We start from the raw sequence: 24758 nt of genomic DNA, 5'->3' as shown, positions 1-24758 counted from the left end.
GCCACGCCGCCCGCGGCTGGCGAAGGGCGGGGTGGCGAGAGGGACGGTGCAGGGGAGCCCCCTGCGGTGCTAACAAGCTCGGTGATGCGGTCGAGCCAGTCCTCGTAGAGGTCATCGATTGGGCGATAGCGCATGAGCTCGCGCGGCATGCACAGAGCGCCCTGCGCGTCCACGGGAGCGCGATGAGCATGGGACGATGAACCGGCCGGGGTCAGCGATGGAGTGGCGGTGCGGCCGTCTCGCCGCACCGAGGGGTGCAGCAAGGATGCTTGCTGCTCGTTCCCCGCTGGGCCGGTGGCGACATTGGCGGCAGGCGAAGGAGAACGATGGGGCGGCCCGCCGACGGGAGCCGTCTGAGCAACACGGGTGGCGAGGGCAGCCTGGCGCTTAGCGCGAGCGTGGCGAGCGTCTGACATGGAGACGATGAGACGATGGGACGCGGAGCGACGAAAGGGAAGCTTCGGCGCACCCCTACCTGGCGCGCCAAATGTCAGATCATGGGTTCCCGCAAAACCCTCAAGGTTCGAACACTAGGGTGCGAGCTAAGATCTCCCCCTACCAATCCACGTCCTAACTTAGCTAAGATCTTACGAACTAACTCGATGAACTCGTAACACAAAGGACACAGGATTTATACTGGTTCAGGCCACCGTTGTGGTGTAATACCCTACTCCAATGTGGTGTGTGGATTGCCTCTTGGGCTGAGGGTGAATAGTGCAAGGGGAAGAACAGCCTCCTGAGGAGAGGAGTTCTTTTTCTTGGTGAACTTGTGGTTGTCCTGGTCTCTCTTGGCCAGACCGATCGATCGATCCCCTATCTACGGTGGTGGCTAGTCCTATTTATAGGGCCCCTAGTCCTCTCCCCAAATATTGAGCGGGAAGGGAGCCAACAGCGAGCAATTTGAAAGGGGACAGCTAGTACAGCTTATACTGACAAAAGCATTCTTCGCCTGCCAAAGGCTGTGGTGGTGACGCCGTCTTGGGCTCCACGGTGACCTCCATCTTGCTGTCCTTCTGGTCTTGGTCTTGTTGCACTGATATGGAAACCTTTTCTTGACGCCTCGGTACTCCACGCCTGCGCCTGCTTCCTTAGCACCGAAGAGGAGACAAGGACACTGTGTGCGCTGGCGCCCGCCTGGCCTTGGTCGTCATGGCTCACGTCACTAGAACCTCGCGAGGTTCGCCTGGCCTTCAACTCTCCACCCCTCGCAAGCCAGCCCGGTGAGGCTACCCCCGTGGAGGTCTTGTGTCGCTCACCTCGCGAGGCTTGGCCCCTCGCGAGAGTCTTGACTCCTTGCTGGTGAAGATGGGCCATACGGGCCCGCTCGCAGAGCCACACCATGGGCCGCAGGCAGGCAAGTCTGGGGACCCATGTTCCCAGAACGCTGACAAAGTGCAGTGGCGTGGTGGCTGGTCGTAGCCGCCACTGCTGGAGCTGCTGTCGGACGAAGAGCCGCCGTAGCTGCACGAGCCGTGGCCGGCACCAAGGACGAAGCTGCCTTCCTCCTCGTCATGACCATCGCCAAGGCCGAGCACCTCATTGCCGTCGTTGTCCTCGGGGAAGCACCCGACGTAGCGACCATCTTCCCCAAATACCCTCACAGAGAGGGTCACGTCGCATCGTACTTGTAGTCGAGGGCGCACCACCTGCCCAGTCTGCACGCACGGGCGAATGTCTGCCAGCCGTGAGCCAGGACCGCGTTGCTCGCGACGGAGATCTCGACCACGGCCCAGGAAGCCGTGCTGCAGCAGCCGTCCGCCTGTAGCCAAATACCTCCTACACCAGTGGCTGGCAGCTCGCCGATAAAGAAGCGCGGGAGCTGAAGCCAAGTGTCGGTCGGGTTCTCCGACCACACGATGAACTGTGGAATCACCTCTGCCGAATGGAAGTGCGACCGAGGAGGCCGCGCAACCACAACACGCCTGACCTCATTAGCTGAACTGCCACAACTTCGGCAACCGCCACCGCGGTCGCGAGGGGCCGCGGCGGGGGTTGCAGGGTGTTTACGGGGACGGCCGCGCCCCCTCGTGGGCGGTGGAGAGCCGGGCCCCTCCTGGCGAGCCTTCCCCTTCTCCGCCGCTGAGAGCCTCTTCATAGGCGCCATGGGTGTCGCTGCTGGCAGTGAAGCGAGAAATAAGAAGGAGCGGGAGAAGCAAGGGAAGATATGGGTGATGAGGGCTCCGCCCCTCTACCCATTTATAGCCAAGGGGAGGCCAACCGCTGGCCTCCACGATCTAAGGTAATAATGACCTTTTTCTGCATGCATCAGGGACTCGTCAAGTCGGGTAGTTGCCGAGGCTGTGTGGGGAAGCAGAGACGCCCACGTCCAATCAGTCGCCACGCGCCAACCGTGGAGGCAGGCTTTGGGGGCCCGTGGCTCTCCGCACTTGCCCTTTGGCTTCGCCTCGAAGCCAAGCCTGAGCGCGCCTTGGGCCCCGGGGCTACTATCGGCGTTCTGGGAACGGGGGTCCCCAGACTTGCTTGCCTGTGGTCCGCAGCGTTGCTCCACCAGCGGCCCCGTACGGCCCATCTTCACCAGCAAACATTCAAGACCCTCGAGAGGGTCCAAGCTTCGCGAGGCAGATGATGCAAGACCTCCTCAGGGCGGCCTCACTAGGATGGCTCGCAAGTGGCGGAGAGATCAAGGCGAGGGGCACCTCGCGAGGTTCCTATGACGCAAGCCATGACGACTACAACCAGGCGGGTGCGAGCGCGCGTAGTGTTCTCGTTTCCTCTTTGGTGCTAAAGGGGCAAGCGCAGGCAAGGAGTCCAGAGGCATCAGGCAAAGGTTTCCATATCGATGCAACAAGACCAAGACCAGCAGGACGGCAAGACGGATGTCATCGTGGAGCTCAAGACGGCGTCACCACCAGAGCCATTGGCAAGCGAAGACCACTTTTGTCAGGATAACTTGTACTAGTTGTCTCCCTTCGAATTTGGCCGTTGTGGGATCCCTTCCCACTCAATATTTGGGAAGAGGACCGGGCCTCTATAAATAGGACTAGCCACCACCAAAGGGAGCATCTGATTCAGACCCACATCATCCCGAACCACACAAGTTGACCAAGCACAAGAACACCCTCCTCAGGAGGCTATTCTTCCCTTGTAATTGTTCATCCTCAGCCCAAGAGGCAATCCACCACACCACACTGTAGTAAGGTATTACACCACAATGGTGGCCCGAACCAGTATATAATCTTGTGTCTCGTGTTCTTTGGGTTTGTCGTGCTAGGCCGTGAGATCGTAGAGTGCGTGAGCTAGAGAGGGGGAGAGATCTTCGTGCGCACCCCAGTGTTCGAACCTCAAGGGTTTGCCGGAACCCGAAATCCGACAAACACCTCAACCCATGGGAGCCAAAAACTCCGCCAGCTCTCCCACCCTCATCGAGCACCCAGTGTAGTTCGTCAGCATAGTGCTACGAGATGCGAGAGCGCGATACCCCATGCCTCAGAAGCTCTTGCCCGCGCTCCTAGTGGCCTCACGCAAGCTACGCCAATAATTCCAGGGTCACCCCATCAAGGTCATCTCAGCTTACCCGTTGGAGAGAGTGCTTAGGAGAACCAATGCTGCGGGAAGGGTCGCCGAATGGAACATCGAGCTGCAAGCATTTGACCTGGAGTTCAGCACAACCAGGGTCATCAAGGGGGCTGCACTCGCCGACTATGTGGCAGAATGGACCGACACCCCGGAGCTCGAAGCAGGCGACAACCGATCCCTCTCGCCAGGGAGTGAAGCGATGGATGGCTGGGTCATGTACTTCGATGGCGCGTTCGCACGCCAGAGCGCGAGGGCTGGAGCCGTGCTCATCTCGCCCACTCAGGACAAACTTTACTACGCCGTGTAGCTCTACTTCCAACGGGGCGAAAAGGTCTCCAACAACATCGCAGAGTACGAGGGTCTCATCGCCGACCTCAAAGCCGTGGTGGCCCTAGGGGTGAAACGCCTCACCATCAAGGGAGACTCACAGCTCCTCGTAAACTTCTCCAACAAGGTGTATGAGCCAAAGGATGAGCACATGGAGGCATACCTCGTGGAGGTACGCAAGATGGAGAAGCAGTTCCTGGGCCTAGAGCTACAACATGTGCCTCGTGGCACCAACAAAGAGGCCGACGACATCGCCAAAAGAGCGTCCAAGCGGATACCCCAAGAGCCTGGCATCTTTGAGGAGCGGCTCTTCAAGCCTTCGGCAGCACCTCCGCCTGCGGAGCCAACGCCACCTTAGGAGGAGCTCCCCCAGCCACAAGCCACGGGAGCCCCCGCCTGCGGCCCGACCTCAGGAGCGCATCTCCTCTTAGCACTCGAGCCTCAAGAGGGGTGCTGGATCGAGGAGTTCAGGGCATACCTGATGCAAGACACGTTGCCAGAGAAGGAGGAAGACGCGGAACGTGTTTCCCGGCAGGCTACGGCGTACTGCATTCAGGAAGGTGAGCCATACAGGAAGCGGCCAAATGATGTTTCTCTATGATGCATTTCCAGGGAACAATGGAATGAGGTGCTGGCTGACATACATGGCGGAGACTGTGGGAACCACTCATCGTCGTGCACCCTGGCCGACAAGGCTTTCCGCAGCGGGTTCTACTGGCCCACGACACTCAACGACGCGGCCGAGCTGGTGAAATCCTGCGAGGCCTGCCAATTCCACGCCAAGCAGATCCACCAGCTGGCTCATGGCCTTTAGGCTATCCCGCTCTCATGGCCGTTCACGGTCTGGGGGCTGGATATCCTGGGCCCATTCGCTCGAGCACCTGTAGGCTACCACTTCCTCTATGTCGCTATCGACAAATTCACCATGTGGGAAGAAGTGCAAGCCGTCCGTACCATCCCAACTGGGTCAGCAGTCAAGTTCATCAAGGGCCTCGTAATCCTATTTGGGGTCCCTAATCGCATCATCACCGACAACGGCTCATAGTTCACTAGCAATCTCTTCAAAACATATTGTGCTAACCTTGGAACATAGATCTGCTATGGCTCCGTGGCGCACCCCAGGAGTAACGGCCAGGCCGAACGTGCCAACGCGGAAGTCCTGAGTGGTCTCAAGACTAGGACCTTCAAGAAGAAGCTCGAGGCATATGGCAGGGGCTGGCACGATGAGCTCCAGTCCGTGCTGTGGTCCATCTGCACCACCGCCACCAGGCCGACACACGAGACCCCAATCTTCCTCGTCTACGGAGCAGAAGGGGTTCTCCCACATGAGATCGGGCATCGCTCCACGCGGGTCCTGGTGTTTGATGAAATGGAGCAGGACGCTATGCGGGGGATGGACCTCGTGTTGGGGGAGGAACGCCGTTGTGAAGCCTCTCTCCGAGCTGCGAGGAACCAGGAGGCGCTGCGGCGGTACCACTGCCGTAGCATCCGCTCCAGGATGCTCGAGGTGGGTGATCTCATCCTGAGGCGGGTGATCTCTAGGGAAGGGCTGCACAAGATCTCGCCCATGTGCTGAGGGCCCATTTCGGGTCGCCCACGTCTCCAGGCCTGGCGCCGCGCGGCTAGAGACACAGGACGGGATCCTCATCCAAAACACCTTGAACATCCAGCACCTCCGGAGGTTCTACCCATGAAGCAAAGCCCGGTGCCTGTGAAGCAAGGCCCAATGCTTGTGAAGATCTCCGCTTGTGACACTCTCACGTAATAATGAGTGGGGCTGTACATGCCCCGGAGTCTCAGGAGTGCTGCCCTCGGGCCTCGGGGGCTCCCTCCCACGTCTTAGTGGCAGCACTTAGCTCCGCGCTGGTGAGAAGACAAGAAGACCAGACTAGGTGCCGGATGCGACTTTTCATTTGCTTTCCGCAGTTGGTTTGCCCCTTTTTAGTGAGAATTTGCTTCCTGGTATCCCTTGATGGCCTGGTTCCATTGTCCTTGTTGCCTCCTTTTTGGCCCTCGGTTCCTCGTTTTTGACCCAAACTCTCCCTCACATGCCTCGCGAGGGGGCTGGATGGGCGCCCTCATGAGCGTTTTCGTTTTCCTGTTTTTTGCAAGGCACCCTCGCTGGAGCTCGCAAGCTGGCGCACCCCTCTCAATTCGTGCCCCCGGGTACCGCGATATGAAGCGTTGGGTCATGGCCGGCAGTGCCTGTGGTCATGATTCGGAGGGTAAGAATTTCGTAACGAATTTTTGCAGTTCCCAAATGCCTTCCGAGCGCAGGAGGCCTTGCCAGGCACTAGGGAATGCGTGCCTCACGAGGCGGAAACTACTTCAGGCGCATCAAGATAAGTTATTCCTACGCACCTACATGAAACGTTGACGCTGCAACACGACACAAGAATGATAAACATATCACAACCACTTAGAAATCATAGTTGTTGCACGCCCCAGCAGGGCCCCATACTTGTCTCTCTCTTAATGCATGAAGGAAAGGAAGAATGAAACAAAAGCGGAATGTGCTCCCATGGCAGGTTACGAGGACGGGCCCGTGGCACTCTCCTGAGCTCATCTAGACCCCTCCTCGCGCTTCACTGAAGCGTGGTGACGAGAAGACCCGCTACCACTTTCGAAGCGGGCACGGCAGCATGGCCACTGGTCGTAGCCGCCGCTGCTGGAGCTGTCGTCGGAAGAAGAGCCGCCGTAGTTGGACGAGCCATGGCCGGCGCTGAGGCCGCACCTTCCTTTACCCTCGTCGCGGCCATCACCGAGGCTGAGCACCTCACCGATGTCGTCATGTTCGGGGCAACACCTGATGCGGCGGCCATCTTCCCCGAACACCCTCACATGGAGGGCCGCGTTGCGATCGTACTTGATGTGGAGGGAGCACCACCGGCCCAGGCCGCGCGCGCGGGCATACGTCTGCCAGCCGCGGGCCAGGGCTGCATTGCCTGTGGCAGAGACCTCGACCGTGACTCACAAAGCCTTGCTACAACAGCCGTCCTGCCTGCAACCAGAGACCGCCTAGACCAGTGGTTGGCAGCTTGCCGACAAAGAAGCACGGGAGCTGAAGCCAAGTGCCGGCCGGGTTTTCTGACCACATGACGAACTCCGGCAGCACTTCCACAGAATGGAAGTGCGGCCTAGGCGGCCGCGCGACCATGGCACGCCTCCCTTCATCTACGGGACTCCCATGACTCGGGCGGCCACCACCATGCGAAGAGGCGCCATCGCAGCCACGAGGGGCCGTGGCGGGGGTCACGGTGTGCTTGCGGCGACGGCCGTGCCCCCTCTTGGGCGGCGGTGAGCCGGGCCCCACCTGGCGAGCCTTCCCCTTCTCCGCAGCCGAGAGCCTCTTCGCAGGCGCCATTGGTGTCGCCGCTGGCAGTGAAGCGAGGAAGAGGAAGGAGCTTGAGAAGCAAAGGAAGTGACGGGTGACAGGGGCTCTGCCACCCTCCTCCCATTTATAGCCAAGGGGAGGCCAACCGGCGGCCTCCACGATGTAAGGTAATAATGATCTTTTTCTACATGCAGCAAGGACTCGTCAAGTCAACCAGTTGCCGAGGTGGCGTGGGGAAGGGGAGACGCCCATGTCCAATCAATCACCACGCGTCAAGCGGGGCCGCATGCTGTTGGGGCCCGTGGTGCTCCACACTTGCCCTTTTGCCTCGCATCGAGGCCAAATCCAAGCGCACCTTGGGCCCGAGGGCTACTGTCGGCGTTCTGGGAACGGGGGTCCCCAGACATGCCTGCCTGTGGCCCACAGCATGGCTCCACCAGCGGCCCTGTACGGCCCATCTTCACCAGCAAACACTCAGGACCCTTGCGAGGGGCCAAGACTCGCGAGGCGGACGACGCAAGACCTCCTCAGGGGCGGCCTCAGCAGGCTGGCTCGCGAGGGGCGGAGAGATCAAGGCAAGGGACACCTCGCGAGGTTTCTGTGATGCAAGCCATGATGACTGGAGCCACGCGGGCGGTAGCGCGCGTAGTGTCCTCGTTTCCTCTTTGGTGCTAAAGAGGCAAGCGCATGCGGGGACTCCCGAGGCATCAAGAAAAGGTTTCCATATCGGTGCAACAAGACCAAGACCAGCAGGACGGCATGACGGAGGTCACTGTGGAGCCCAAGACGGCATCACCACCAGAGCCTTTGGCAGGCGAAGACTACTTTTGTCAGGATAGCTTGTACTAGCTATCCCCCTTCAAACTGGCCGTTGTGGGATCCCTTCCCGCTTAAAATTTGGGAAGAGGACCCGGGCCTATATAAATAGGGCTAGCCACCACCTTAGAAAGGGCTGATCATCTAGAGAGAATCCTCGACCGCGTCAATCGACCAATCACAAGAACACCTCTCCTCTGGAGGTTGTTCTTCCCTTGTAACTATTCACCCTTAGCCCAAGAGGCAATCGACCACACCACACTGGAGTAGACTATTACACCACATCGGTGGCCTGAACTAGTATAAACTCTTGTGTCTCTTGTTCTTTGGGTTCGTGGAGCTAGGCTGTGAGATCATGATGTGGGCGAGCTAGAGAGGGGGAGAGATCTTTGTGTGCACCCCCAGTGTTTGAACCTCAAGGGTTTTGCCGGAACCCGAAATCTAACAGCCGCGAAGAGCGAACGGCAAGAACACGGGGTCGAGGTGCTAAGCCAGTGTGCTTGCCTCTCCGGCCAACCTCACACCAAGTGCAACGGGCTGGCTTGAGGCGTTCATGGTCAGCAGAGGACTTGAGGCAGGAGGAGGTTGCTACTCGGGTGACTTCGTCGCCTTGATAGAAGGGACCCTGAGGAATCATGGTCAGGAGGAGAAGCGGTACCCTGGAAATTATGAAGAAAATGTTCTCACTATTCAAGAGAGATGTACTTCCTCTGCTTCAATGGCCGGAAGGCGTCGCCACTACAGCCTGGAGATCCCCTCCTTTTGCGGAGCGTCGCAAAGTTTGGGCGGAGCCGGCCGAGGCCCAGGGCGCGGCCACTGATAATCCCCAAGTGCAGGGAATAATTGTAGAAATTTCCCAAGGTGGAAGTGATACGTATGGAGTGTCGAACCCACAAGGAGCTAAAGGTAAGATCAATATTCTCTCAAGCCCTATCTTCCACTGATATGACTCTACGTACACCGAACGTTTCCTTCCAACTAGCAACGAGAAATAAAACTACGTTGTGGGTATGAAGTGGATAACTTTGTATGATATCAGAGAGCTAAAATATAAAGGTGTTGTTATCATGAAGTTAGAATATATTACTTAATATTATAAATTGCGAGTGTGGAATAATGGTGGATCGGTGTGCGGAATTGTCCTAGGCAATTGTTAATAGGACCGATAGTCGCCATTGAAATTTCATATGAGGGAGAGGCATAAGCTTGCATACTTTCTCTTCTTGGATCATATGCACTTATGATTGGAACTCTAGCAAGCACCCGCAACTACCAAAGATCATTAAGGTAAAACCCAACCATAGCATTAAAGCATCAAGTCCTCTTTATCCCATACACAACAACCCCCTTACTCGGGTTTGTGTTTCAGTCACTCACGCAACCCACTTTAAGCGAATCATAAACGTATTGCAACACCCTACAGCGGGAATCCCTCACGCTTGCGCGACACGGAGGGCAAAATAGGACAGCACCAACATAAAACATACAAGTCGTACCAATCTAGATCACCAATCAACCGAAAGACAAAAGATATCTACTCAAAACATCATAGGATGGCAACACATCATTGGATCATAATATGTGGCATAAAGCACCATGTTCAAGCAGGGATTACAATGGGGTGCGGGAGATTGGACCGCGTAAAAGAGATGAGGATGGTTATGATGATGGTGATGTTGATGAAGACGATCACCGTGACGATGATTCCCCTTTCGATGGCACTCCGGTGCCACCAAGAGAGAGGAGGAGAGGTTCACCCCCTTGTGCTTCCTCCCCCATGGCCTCCCCTGGATGGGGATAGGTTCCTCCTCTGGTCCTTTGCCTTCATGGTGATGATGGCCCCCTCCGAGATCCTCCTCCATGCGCTCCGGTGATGATGGCCCCCTCCGTCAGGGTGCCAGAGAGGGCCTAGATTAGTTTTCGGTGGCTGCAGAGGCATCTGGTGACGGAACTCCCGAACTAGGTTAATTTTCCGAGGTTTCTGTATTTATAGGAATTTTTGGCATCGGTCTCACGTCAAGGAGGTGCCCGAGGCATCCACGAGGCAGGCCCACGCGCCTGGGGGGTGGGCGCACCTCCCACCCTCGTGGACGCCCCGGGACTCTCCTGGCCCAACTCTTTTACTCCGGGGGCTTCTTTTGGTCCATAAAAAATCATCAAAAATTGGCACATCAATTGGACTCCGTTTGATATTCCTTTTCTGTAAAACTCAAAAACAAGGAAAAAACAGAAACTGGCACTGGGCACTATGTTAATAGGTTAGTCCCAAAAATCATATAAAATAGCATATAAATGCATATAAAACATCCAAGGTTGATAATATAATAGCATGAATACTTCATAAATTATAGATACATTGGAGACGTATCAACATCCCCAAGCTTAATTCCTTCTCGTCCTTGAGTAGGCAAATGATAAAAGAAATAATTTATGAAGTGTGAATGCTAGAAAGTGCATAAGTTTCCTCAATGATAGTTCCAATCACTTTTTCTAGCATCATTATATATCATAACAGTAGCTCATCTTCATAAAGCTTTTCATGATCAAGTAACAAGCTATTCACATGTTAAAGTATAGATCATAAACTTTCTTGAAACTAACATACTATATTCTTAGTCATCAAACAATTGCAATTCATCTTCTTTTCAGGAAGGGTCTATGTCAGAGCTTTGATTTAGCAAACTCCACATACTCAACTATCATTTAATATTTCACAATTACTAACACTCACTTGATATTTATGGGTTCAAAGTTTTAATCGGACACATAGAAAGATAGGGGCTTATAGACTCACCTCCCAACCTTTTACCTCAAGGGTGATGTCAACAATAATAGTTCATGATAACTTACATCCAATTGGATATATATATATCAGGATCTTTCCAACACAATGTGCTTGCCAAAGGATAAAATGTAAAAAGGAAAGGTGAAGATCATCCTGACTCTTTCATAAGGGTAGAAGATAAAAGTAAAAGATAGGCCCTTCGCAGAGGGAAGCAGAGGTTGTCATGCGCTTTTATGGTTGGATGCACAAAATCTTAATGCAAAAAGCGTCACTTTATATTGCCACTTGTGATATGGACCTTTATTTTGCAGTTCGTCGCTTTTATTTCTTCCACATCACAAGATCGTATAAAGCTTATTTTCTCCACATTAACAGATCATACATATTTAGAGGGAAATTTTTATTGCATGCACCGATGACAACTTACTTGAAGGATCTTACTCAATCCATAGGTAGGTATGGTGGACTCTCATGGAAAAACTGGTTTAAGGAATGTTTGGAAGCACAATTAGTATCTCTACTTGGTGCAAAGAATTTGGCTAGCATGAGGGGGAAAAGCAAGCTCAACATGTTGGATGATCAAAGACAATATACTTTATTTTGGATATAAGAAAACATAACCCATTACATTGTATTCCTTGTCCGACATCAACCTTTTAGCATGTCATATTTTAATGAGTGCTCACAATTACAAAAGATGTCCAAGATAGTATATTTATATGTGAAATCTCTCTTCCTTCAATATTCTTTCATGAATTGTTCAAGTGACCAATTCTATGTTTGCTAACTTCAAATAAGTTTACTACCTATACTTATTCTATGTGAAGTCATTACTCCCCATGGTATAAGCATATGAAACACATATAAATTCAGATTTATGATATTCAATTATTCAACCATTTACTCACAGGATATACGTGAAGCACGTGAGTAAATGACAAACTACTCCAAAAGATAATAGTGAAGGACACTAAGTAGTCAAATAATTAACTAGCCATGGGAGGATTCTTTTTCATTTAATAATTCAGATCCAATGATTTTATTCAAACAACAAGTAAAATCGAAAATACGCTCCAAGCAAAACACATATCATGTGACGAATAAAAATATAGCTCCGAGTAAGGTATACCGATAGTTTTGAAGACGAAAGAGGGGATGCCTTCCGGGGCATCCCCAAGCTTAGGCGCTTGAGTATTCCTTGAATATTACCTTGGGGTGCCTTGGGCATCCCCAAGCTTAGGGTCTTTCCACTCCTTATTCTCCTCATATCGATATATTACCCAAAGCTTGAAAACTTCAATCACACAAAACTTAACGGAACTTCGTGAGATAGGTTAGTATGATAAAGAGTAAACCATTCACTTTGGTACTGTCAAAGACAAGGTTCATAATTTTTCTCACACAATACCTAATTTACCATATCATTTCTACAATTTATATTGGGAAATATAAGTCATAGAAACTAGAAAACAAGCAAACTATGTAATGAAAACAGAATCTGTCAGAAACAGAACAGTCTGTAATGATCTGAACACTAACCATACTTCTGCTACTCAAAAAATTATGAAATAAATTGGTGGACGTGAGGAATTTGTCTATTAATCTTCTTCAAAATTAATCATCCTAATCGCACTCTCCAATAAAAATGGCAGCAAATCTCGTGAGCACAAAGTTTCTGTTTTTTACGGAAAGATCACATTAACTTTCACCCAAGTCTTCCCAAAGGTATTACTTGGAACTTTATTGAAACAAAGCTATAATACACGATTAATACAGTAGCTTAATCATGAGAACACAGAAAAACATTAAGTATAAATATTGGGTTGTCTCCCAACAAGCGCTTTTCTTTAATGCCTTTTAGCTAGGCATGATGATTTCAATGATGCTCACATAAAAGATAAGAATTGAAACATAAAGAGAGCATCATGAAGAATATGACTAGCAAATTTAAACCTAACCCACTTTCTATGTCTAGGGATTTTGCGAGTACACAACTTATGGGAACAAGAATCAACTAGCATAGGAAGGAAAACAAGGATAACTTCAAAACTTTAAGCACATAGAGAGGAAACTTGATATTATTGCAACTCCTACAAGCATATATTCCTCCCTCATATTAATTTTCAGTAGCATCATGAATGAATTAATCAACATAACCATCACATAAAGTATTCTTTTCATGATCTACAAGAATAGAAATTTTTCTACTCTCCACATAAGCAAAATTCTTCTCATTCGGAATAGCGGGATCACTAGTTCCTAGAGTTGACACTCTTCCAAGCCCGCTTTAGATGATAGTATTATTCATACTCAAAAATATATAATTAAAGTTCATGGAGCATTCTACAATTAATATAAACTAACCAACGTCCAAGCTAAAAATGTATAAGTGAAGCACACGAAGCATTCTATAAAACCATACTCAAAAGATTTAAGTGAAGCACAAAGAGCAATTCTATAAGATCATACTTAAAAGATATAAGTGAAGCACATGAAGCATTCTATAATCCAATGAAGGGCTATATCATACTAGCATGGTTCATAAAGGAAGAACAAAAAAACAAAGGACACAAATCATGTGAACAAAACAAAAACCGAGGTATACCGATAATTGTTGAAGAAGAAAGATGGGATGCCAACCGAGGCATCCCCAAGCTTAGATGCTTGAGTATCCTTAGAATATTTACTTGGGGTGCCTTGGGCATCCCCAATCTTGAGCTCTTGCCTCTCTTTATTCTTCTCACATCGGTAACTCCTCGTTCTTCGAACACTTCATCCACAAGAAAACTTTAACAAAAACTTTATGAGATCCGTTAGTATAATAAAGCAAATCACTACCTTTAGGTACTATTGCAAACTCATTCCAGTTTCATATTAGAACTATATCTACTGTATTCCAACTTCATCATGGTTCATACCCCCCCCCCATACTACCCATAGATTCATCAAAATAAGCAAACAACACACGAAAAACGGAATATGTCTAAAACAGGACAGTCTGTAGTAATCTGAAGGTTTAGTACACTTATGTAACTCCAAAAATTATGCAATAAATTTGAAAAATTTATACATAAGTAATTTGCGAAAAAGTTTCAGACCCATTTGACTTTCCAGTAAAAAATGTAAAATCACGTGCTACAACCAAAGTTTCTGTTTTTGTTCTGCACATAGTAAACAAGCAATCTAATCATCCTAAAACCAAAGCTTGGCACATTATTTTTATAATACAATGGATATATATAAGGGGATAATTATTTGCATAGAAATTTCCATGAAAAATTCTACATTGTTTCCGTGAGCATGAACACGAGTGCTCAAGGTCGACCCTCACTTCTTCAATGCATAACTTTCCAATCACTTCTCTTTTTGAAAAACTTTTTAGGCATGAAAGGCAAGTAAATTTTTTGTATTTTCATTGTGTTAATTTTTTTTGTATGTTTCACCCACAACTAAATAGAAACAAAAAGGAAAAATAAAATCTACTTAGTGAAGAAAGCAAACAAGCACACACGAGAATTTCAACCCCACGCTATTGCTCCCCGGCAACGGCGCCAGGAAAGAGCTTGATAATCCCCATGTGCAGGGAACCATCGTAGCAATTTCCAAAGGTGGAAGTCATAAGTATGGAGTGTTGAACCCACAAGGAGCTAAATGTAGGATAAATATTCTCTCAAGCCCTATCTGCCACTGATAAGAATCTACGTACATGTCAGGACCCCGATCCTAAGTCACACCGATCTAGCATGTAACACATCATATCACTTTGCGGCCTCACGCATGGTATTCCCACGGGGGCCACCTTACCTGGCCCGGGACCGTTTGCACCTTTTGGCTCACGTATATGATAGTGTCGCTAGCATCCATATGACAAAGAACCTGGGCCGACATGGCTAGTCGTGAACCCAAGCGGCACTAACCCATGGGGACAGGCATACATGAATCAACCTCGAGCATGTCGGTCAACAGCGTGTGAATCCGGGCTGTAGCACTGGGCTAATAGGACTCCTGTAACCCGGGCTGTAGCAGGCTAGGTAGGACTCCGGATGTCACCGCGTGACATTTCCCCGAAGGGACAGACACAGGAACGAAGTGAAACACATGCCGGCCAGTCAAGTGTCCTGAGCAGTAGTGCTGGGCTAGCAGGACTCCGGTGAACCGAGCTGTAGCGGACTACTATGGCTCAAGGAAGCACTAGACTACATTTCCCCATAAGAGAGGCTGCCGAGGATAAACAACTAGATTGTCGGATCCCACACATACCAAGCATTTCAATCATACACACAATATGCTCGATATGTGTAAATACAACATGGCATCACAACAAGACTCTACGACTCAAGTATTTATTCATTAGGCTCCGAGGAGCGAGATATTACAAACAAGGGTCTCATGACCCAACATTCAGAGCATACAAGTCAAAGCACATGTGGAAGCTTAACATGTCTGGGTACAGACATCTATAAATGAAAAAGGCAAAGAAGCCTGACTATCTACCAGATCCTGCCGAGGGCACAAGATCGTAGCTGAGGTAACAAGCTAAACGTCGAAGTCCACGCGGAACTACTAGCGAGACTGAGGTCTCTCTGCAAAAACATAAAATAGGCAAACATGAGTACGAATGTACCCAGCAAGACTTACATCGGAACTATCTACATATGCATCGGTTTCAATAAAGGGGTGGTGGAGTTTGACTGCAGCAAGCCAGCTTTGACTCGGTGGCTATCCTGAACTACGACTGCAAGTAACTCTTTTGAGGTGGCGCACACGAGTCCACATATTCACCATGTCAATACACCACTATGGATCCGCTCCCGTCTCCCTACGAGAACGCCATCCATAGCACTCACGCTTATCTTGCAAGTTTTAGAGTATCCACTTTCAGTTGTCTATGAACTATGCAAGGGGTCCAAGTTTCCATATCTGAGGAATCCGGCTATTCGAATAGATAATGATAACCCTGCAGGGGTGTACTTCTTCACACACGCTCTCGCCACTTATCGCCCTGTACACGTCATGTACCTCGGCAACCTTCAAGCGGAAGCCGGGCGAGGGAGTCGACCATGACCTGACTAACCAACAAGTCTCTAGTCCAGGTTTATCGCCTATTCGGGTTCCATCCACAAGGAGATCCGGCCGGGGTGTCGCTCACGGCCCCAAATGATGTGTGCAGGGTTCCCAAGCCCACCATCCGGGTGCCACTTGGTACACCGTGGCACTGTGCCTAGTCTGTCCCAAGCCCACCTATACCGGGTGCCACTTGGTAGACTACTAACACTACCTACAAACACCAGAAACTAGTTGCAACTCCTGGACAGAGATCAAGTTGGTTAATAAGTCGAGAGGGGTCGAGTTAACGGAACCCAATGTGTGGTAGTAACTATTCATGGATCACAAACACAGAACTCAGTTCCTGAGGACGGTTTCAATGAGACAACCCACCATGTACTCCTACATGGCCTCTCACCGCTACCTTTACCAAATCGTGTTCACACACTTAGCTCTCAACAGTAGGACATGTTCACCACATTCCAATTCATTCCCAATGAATCAGACCCGACTCAACTCTTAGCAGTAGCAGGCATGACAACAATCATGAATGAGTAGGCACAACAGGGCTCAAACAACTCCTACTCATGCTAGTGGGTTTCATCTATTTACTTTGGCAATGACAGGTCATGCAAAGGAAAGGGGTTCAACTACCGCAGCATGTAACATTGAATCGTTGTTGTCCTAATGCAGTAAAAGAGAGCACGAGCGAGAGAGTGGGATTGTATCGGAATGAACAAGGGGGTTTTGCTTTCCTGTCACTTCTGAAGATAGTATAGTTCTTCATCGGTGTCATCGATCAAATCATCGGAACATCGTCTACCGAGAGGGGACAAATACTGACAAACAAGGAAGAACACAATTAATTCAATGCACAATATGATGCATGATCATGACATGGCCATATGCTGTGATTTGAACTATTGCAACTAAAACTAGAAGGGTTTGAGCTAATTTGATCCAAGGGTTCAAACTCAAACTCAAGTTATGAATTTATAATGTGACTTATCATGTTTTGATCTATACAGCAAGGTTAAGTTGCTCTTTCATGCATGAAACCAACATAAATGGATAGATTGGATTTTTATGATAATTTTTCATATATAATTTATTTCAATCTGAGCTACGGTTGAATTTATATGAATTTTTAAGTTTGCAACATTTTCTGGAATTTCCTATATAAGAATAAATCCAGAAAAGGATTTACCGCGTCAGCTTGGCGTCAGTGTGATGTCAGCAGGTCAAAGGCGCTGGTCCAAGTCAAACCTGACAGTGGGTCCCGCGTGTTAGTCTCTAAAGCTTTAATTAAAAAGGTTTAGTTTTAAACCATGGATTACCTGGGCAGTGGGGCCCATTGTCAGTGACACAGGATTTAGTTAGCGGGGTGATTAACCCCTAACACTAGTGGTTAGCACTAATTATAGCCCTAAACTAATCAGTCAGATGCCGGCCCCACATGTCATGGACACAGCGTGGGGTCCAGCCGAGGTCAAAAGCCCAATCAGCGGGGTCAAACACACCGGCGTTAAGCCGCCAGCGAGGTCCGAGACAGCGGAGGGCTTCGGAAGACTGCTACGGTGCACCGTTTGGCACGCGGCTGGGTTCTTCAGGACGCTAGAGGAGCGGCGCATCCAACGGTGGTGGTCGCCGGGCCTGGGGCGGCCGGAAACGACGACGGGGAGCAGCGCCGCGGCGGCCAGAGCTTGGGCAGCGATGCCTGTGGCGCTATGATGTACGGCCAGGCGAGCTAGTGGCTGCGTTCATCTCCTAGGAGCAACCCGAGCACGATGATGAGCTCAAGTGCAAGTTACGGTGTCCGTAGCCACGACAGCGATGAAGCACGACGTCGGCGAGCTTCGGAGCTCATGGAGACGGCGGCTACCGCACGGTCGTGAGCAGGGGAGGAGGGGGAAAAGATGCGGGGCTCACAGAGAACACGCAGAGACGGTCAGTGGGCTCGGGGGCGGTCTGGTGCGGGCGAAACGACGAAGCCGATCTCCGGCGTCCGGAGGAAGAAGATGATGGCGAGGGCGTCACTGCGGGGCTCCCGGCGTCGCTTTGGTGCAGTGAGGGGAAAGAGTAGGTCGAGGCGGAGCTTTGGGAGGCGTCGGGGAGGTCAGGCGGTGGCTGTGGCCGCAGCGAACGTCGTCGGTGGCGACGGCAGCGCTCGGCTGTGCGGAGGAGAGCGAGACAGAGGAGGGGGAAAGCACGGGGGAGAGTGAGAGAGGTCCAGGGCAGTGAGATGGGGTCTTCGCGGCGTCGCGCTGGCCTCGGCAAAGGTAGGCAGGCAGGTGGCGTGGCGGCACGGCCGTGCGCACGCGTCGGCCACACGCCCGCGTCCTCCTGGCGCGGTGGAGAAGATGACTGGCACTGTGGGCCAGTGGCCTGCACAGTGCTGGGCCGGCTGGGCGCCAGGTAAGCCCAGGTGAGGTGTCTCTCCTCTCTGCTTTCTATTTTCTTTTCTATTTCTGTTATTTTTTTTTTGATTTAGTTTGGAAACTAAACCATTTTAAAACTTTCTGTAAATTTGTATGTGAGCTCAAAGAGCTAGTCCAGTCACATGCAAACTTACAAAATATTTGAACATTATTTCTTATATAATAGAAATAATTCCAACCCAAATATATTATTGATTTAAATCAAAGGACCAAATTAATTATTCATGTGACTCCAAAAATATTGGATGGAATTTAAACTCATGCCAATATTTTCACATAATAACGGTAACATTTTCTTGGACTCATTTGATAAGATTTAAATGTTGGTTACTTTTGTTTGAGGTTTTCTGAGGCTTTGAAAATTCCTCAATTCAAATTTCAATTGAATTTAAACATGATGCATCAACCAAGCTAGTCCAAGGCCAGGGTAAAGCTAGGGATGTGACAGCTCATCCCTACTAAACAAGAATCTCGTCCCGAGATTCAAGTCATGAGGTAAGAAGACAGAGGGACACAAGCTAACACAATCTTCACGATCCAGGTTGCACTTCATAAGAACGTTGATTCGATCATCATCTTTGTCTCGACGTCTTGCTCTGAGAACTCCATCCAACAAGACAACGGTAGGAAAGGAAAACTCTAAAAGGATCGATCTTCTCGAAGATCGAACAACTCAGGATCAACTCACGGAATGAGACGTAGAAACATCTCTGGAGCTGAGAGGCAAAATACACCTTGGAAATGACAGCAGAAACAATCTGACAAGGGTTGCAAAGCAGCAAGGGAGAAATTGTCATGATTCCATAACGAGACATCTTAGAGGAGGTGACTCGTAAAATTATCCCTTAAGTGGCAAAAAGAATTACTTTTGATCCAGAGATCAATAAAATTCTCTATACCAGCCTAGGGAAAATCTTGAGCAATCGTCTGAAGGAGTTCGAAAGAATGACATACCCTGACTAGAATAGATGATGTGGACTACCTTGTTGAAGACAACGCAATGGATAATTTTGCTTATCACCGGAAATGGATGGGACCCATGGTAAGTCCACTTTTGAAGACGATATTGGACAGAAACTACCGAGAAGGGCAGCCCATGGGGGATTGGCACAATGGTGGTGCAAGCTGGGAACAAGATGCAACTGTTGGGAATGTTCCAACCATCATATCTGCCTAAGATTCAGATCTGATTGGTAATAGGATACTTCAGACTCAGCATATCTGAAAAGAAAGTTTGCAACACAATTCGACGAGATGGCGTTGCAAGACTCTCAGGAGATGAACTACGATAGCAAGCTCCAAAACATGCTGGTTCTGCTACACACCTGTGAACACACTGTCCTAGACAAGCATGACCACATGGTAGTCTTATAATAAAACACTACCGAGTTCTGGTAGGGAACCATCATCTAGGGTAACGAAGTCTTGTGCATGACCTAGGATTTGCACAACAACTCCTTTTCCTTGAACAAATCAATCAGTGGCTTGGTGTGCTAGGGACACATATGGAGTGGAGGCGGCCAACCTATCAAACCATAATGTACTTCGCACGTATGCATGACTAACTTGGGATGATTCACGACGAAACAAAACAAACCTTTCTCAAATTCATGGCGACAACTTACACCTAATGCACGTGAACTTGGAGAAAGTCACTTCTTACACCAAACATGTATTTCATAAACTGGACATGAAGATAATGCTTACAAAAGTTTCCAACACTAGCTTGATGTTCAACATGAATCAAGGAGGAGAGAAGGATGTTGTCGATGGGCTCAACAACACTTCATCCAGGTTTCCATAGAGATGGAATTCCACAACTACATGAACAAGACGATAGTGTTGGTCAGACCCAAAAGATATAATGGTGCATGCTCGAGGGATCAACCACGAATAGGACAACATTACGAACATCGTTGGTTCTGATTTGACTTGACGATAGCCCATACTCAAGTCAATGTTTGATAAGACAATAGGTTCAACAACTGATCACGAGGACCAATCGATGAAGATATCATCTTTCTTCCACACACACACAAACGCAAAGATATCCCTTCAGAATGAACTAAATTCGGCAAAGCTTTTATCTTCCAACTCTCCAAGTTGTTGTTTAGCTTAACCAACCATCTCAGGGATATCCAACACGGATTCTTGGAGAGGGGGTGGTTTGGAGGAAAACCAGCATGATCACGAACTCAACATAGCAGTCAGGTGTCAACCTGGTAATACTTCCGAGAAGATATTCGGAACATCACAAACCATCGATATGTTACTATGCTCGAGAACAATCTTGCTACTTAGGGCAAGATGATATGATAAAAAGAGCGAGGATTTGGAATAATCCTAACTCATCGATTGAAGAGTGCACCAGGAAAATGGACTAGGTAGCACGATCAACCTTAGAGTGATGATTCAATACGAACACGCTAAGAATGAGATTATTGTCCATTAACTACCCATCAACGGGGTTGCTAGCAGTATTGATTTCACACATCACGGTTCACTTGTCGGCATTCCGGGCACAAGAACACAAAGACCGAGGAATGAATAATGATGACGAAAAGTATTACTGTACCAAGAATTCATGAGATGGTGTGCAATTCCCATGACATTCTTGATATAAAGATGGTAATACTCCAAGGTAGAACAGAACAAAAACTAGATTGACATTTTGATATGTGGAATACAACTAGTTGACCCAATCCTAGATACGGATGAGGTACTGGAGTTTGTTTCTCCTAGTCATTCCGAAATAGAATGGCTTGACGGAATGCAAGAGTAAAGGCAACGATGAACGAATGCACACATACTCTTGACTATCAATTGATAGACGAAGGTCAGAAGACAACTAAAGAGGGACAACTCAAAGGAACATATGTTTTTCTGAATTGTGGATGCATAGGTTAGTAGGTCGAGAAAACTCAACTTATTTCTTCCGGATAACCCATGCAGAAAGGTAGAACTGGCAGAATCACAATGTACAATGGAGAACCCATTAAGAGCACTCTGGTTGTGATATTTTGGTTCGGAGGAACTTCTGCCATAAGGAGTTCATGATATTTGGAAGAAGGAAATACCACGGACCTTGAGGACTAACTCAAAGGTTACTAATATCCAAAAGGTACGAGCAACACTATCAACACGAGCTAAGTAGAGTGAATCTTGGGTCAAGAACCCAGGAGTAGAATACTTACTACTAAATGGCATCACGGGATGCTTTCAAGAATGGTGGCCAGAATCATCACGCTGGGAACACAAAGCATGGCTAGATTACTAGGTGATCCCCTAAGACACCTAGGGTAGAATACTAATTCCAACATATATGTCGAGGCAACGAAGTACCTCAACTCACCGATTAGTGTGGTTGAACTGGCCTAAAGGAACATCGGAAACGGAAAGAAGGGATTTGCAAATGCATCAGACTATTTGGAAACCTGGGATGACTCGGACAGCATAACGGCTGTAAATGCTCAGAAAAAGATTTGATACATTCACAAGGATTTGCATAGTCACTCAACAACATCATATTAAGGTTCTGGTTCAGCTGACAACATACTAAAAGTAGTAGAAACTGAGTTGAGGCCTGAAACCAACAATCATATAAGTCTCTAACATAGTAACTCGTCATCCTAATAGATAGATGAGAAGGCCTAGTTCTTAATCCCCGTAGAAGAGAAGAGGGTGACTCAGATCAGAAGGCATGAGGTATAAGGAGTAAAAAGAGCCTTACGTTCCCTTCCACAATCAATTCCCTTACATAACTAAAGCATTTCTAGTCATAACTTCGACCAGTTTGGCTTGGTAATCCTACAGGCAGTCAGGCTCTGATACCAAAGCTGTCAGGACCCCGATCCTAAGTCACACCGATCTAGCATGTAACACATCATATCACTTTGCGGCCTCACGCACGGTATTCCCACGGGTGCCACCTTACCTGGCCCGGGACCGTTTGCGCCTTTTGGCTCACATATATGATAGTGTCGCTAGCATCCATATGACAAAGAACCCGGGCCGACATGGCTAGTCGTGAACCCAAGCGGCACTAACCCATGGGGACAGGCATACATGAATCAACCTCGAGCATGTCGGTCAACAACGTGTGAATCCGGGCTGTAGCACTGGGCTAACAGGACTCCTGTAACCCGGGCTATAACAGGCTAGGCAGGACTACGGATGTCACCGCGTGACATTTCCCCGAAGGGACAGACACAGGAACGAAGTGAAACACATGCCGGCCAGTCAAGTGTCCTGAGCAGTAGTGCAGGGCTAGCAGGACTCCGGTGAACCGGGCTGTAGTTGACTACTATGGCTCAAGGAAGCACTAGACTACATTTCACCATAATAGAGGCTGCCGAGGATAAACAACTAGATTGTCGGATCCCACACATACCAAGCATTTCAATCATACACACAATATGCTCGATGTGTGCAAATACAACATGGCATCACAACAAGACTCTACGACTCAAGTATTTATTCATTAGGCTCCGAGGAGCAAGATATTACAAACAAGGGTCTCATGACCCAACATTCAGAGCATACAAGTCAAAGCACATGTGGAAGCTTAACATGTCTGGGTATAGACATCTATAAATGAAAAAGGCTGAGAAGCCTGACTATCTACCAGATCCTGCCGAGGGCACAAGATCGTAGCTGAGGTAACAAGCTAAACGTCGAAGTCCACGCGGAACTACTAGCGAGACTGAGGTCTCTCTGCAAAAACATAAAATAGGCAAACATGAGTACAAATGTACCCAACAAGACTTACATCAGAACTATCTACATATGCATCGGTTTCAATAAAGGGGTGGTGGAGTTTGACTACAGCAAGCCAGCTTTGACTCGGTGTCTATCCTGAATTACGACTGCAAGTAACTCTTTTGAGGTGGCGCTCACGAGTCCACATATTCACCATGTCAATACACCACTATGGATCTGCTCCCGTCTCCCTACGAGAACGCCATCCATAGCACTCACGCTTATCTTGCGAGTTTTAGAGTACCCACTTTCAGTTGTCTATGAACTATGCAAGGGGTCCAAGTTTCCATATCCGAGGAATCCGGCTATTCGAATAGATAATGATAACCCTGCAGGGGTGTACTTCTTCACACACGCTCTCTCAACTTATCGCCCTGTACACGTCATGTACCTCGGCAAACTTCAAGCGGAAGCCGGGCGAGGGAGTCGGCCACGACCTGACTAACCAACAAGTCTCTAGTCCAGGTTTATCGCCTATTCGGGTTCCATCCACAAGGAGATCCGGCCGGGGTGTCGCTCACGGCCTGAAACGATGTGTGCAGGGTTCCCAAGCCCACCATCAGGGCTCTTCAAATGATGGCAGAAGAAGTACCCAAAGCAATCTACCTAGAGCTGCCACCAGACAAAGGAAGAAGAGAACTTCAGATTCTGAGGATGAAGATTATGTGGCAGAAGAGGAAGCAACTTCCAAGAGAGTTGAACCAGCTCAAGGCACAAAGCCAGGGATGAAAATCAAAAGGCCAGCAGGCAGGCAACTTATGTCAAAGGCCAGAGCTTCAACTAAGAAGCCCACTCCCATAGAGCCAGTTGCTGCTGAAGGCAAGAAAAGGAAGGAAAGGGTCAAGAAGACCGTAGCCAGAGTGCTTGGAAAGGCTTCCATCATGGAAGAAGAGCAAGAAGAAGAGGTAGCTGCACCAGCACCTAAGGCACCCAAGCTGATGGGTGATGCCATAAGATCAGGGGCAGCTGCTTCCAAGGCCAAGCCAGCTCCAAAGCCAAAACCAAAGAGGAATACAAGAAGCATCCCAGCTGCTGAGAAGAACAAGGCCCCAGTGCCTGAAGCTGCAGAAGATGATGATGAAGAGCAAGTACTCAGAAAACTCAAGCCCAAGATCCCAGACCACAATGATGCTCATCCTGTGGCTGAGGATATGAAGCTCAAGAGAGATTCAGGGCTGAGGAAGTGGAGAGAAGCAGATCCGTATGCTTCAAGGAGAAGGACTGCTGTGGATTAGAGATTTCACACCAAGGAACAGCAGGACTTCTATGAGACAGTTTTGCTTGACAAGAAGCCAATAGTCTGTGACATGAGATGGGTCGACTGGGAATATATCAAGGACAACGAAGAGCATTATCCTGGAGTGCAAGACAGCTTCAATGCTTGTGGAGTAGCAGACTTTGTTGGGCAGAAGCTCACAAAGTGGAACGAGGAACTCATTATGTAATTCTACTCCACGGCACACTTCTATCCAGATGGTAGGATAACTTGGATGTCTGAAGGTACGAGGTACCAATCTACTGTTGAGGAATGGGCAAAGTTGATCAATGCCCCAGAGGAGCAAGCAGATCACTTGGAAATTTATGCCAAGAAGAAGATGGACCACAACTCTATGTCCAATATGTACAAAGAAATTCCAAATGAAGCTCTTAAAACTTTCAAATTTGGCTCAGTGCATTATCTTCTGTCAGGGCTGCCAACTATTAATTGGATTTTGAG

This window comes from Triticum urartu, chromosome 6A (assembly GCF_056163025.1).
Source record: "Triticum urartu cultivar PI428250 chromosome 6A, HENAU_Tu73, whole genome shotgun sequence".
In the NCBI taxonomy this organism is placed as follows: Eukaryota; Viridiplantae; Streptophyta; class Magnoliopsida; order Poales; family Poaceae; genus Triticum; species Triticum urartu.
The sequence above is the reverse complement of the archived record's forward strand: the minus strand, read 5'-3'. Positions refer to the sequence as shown.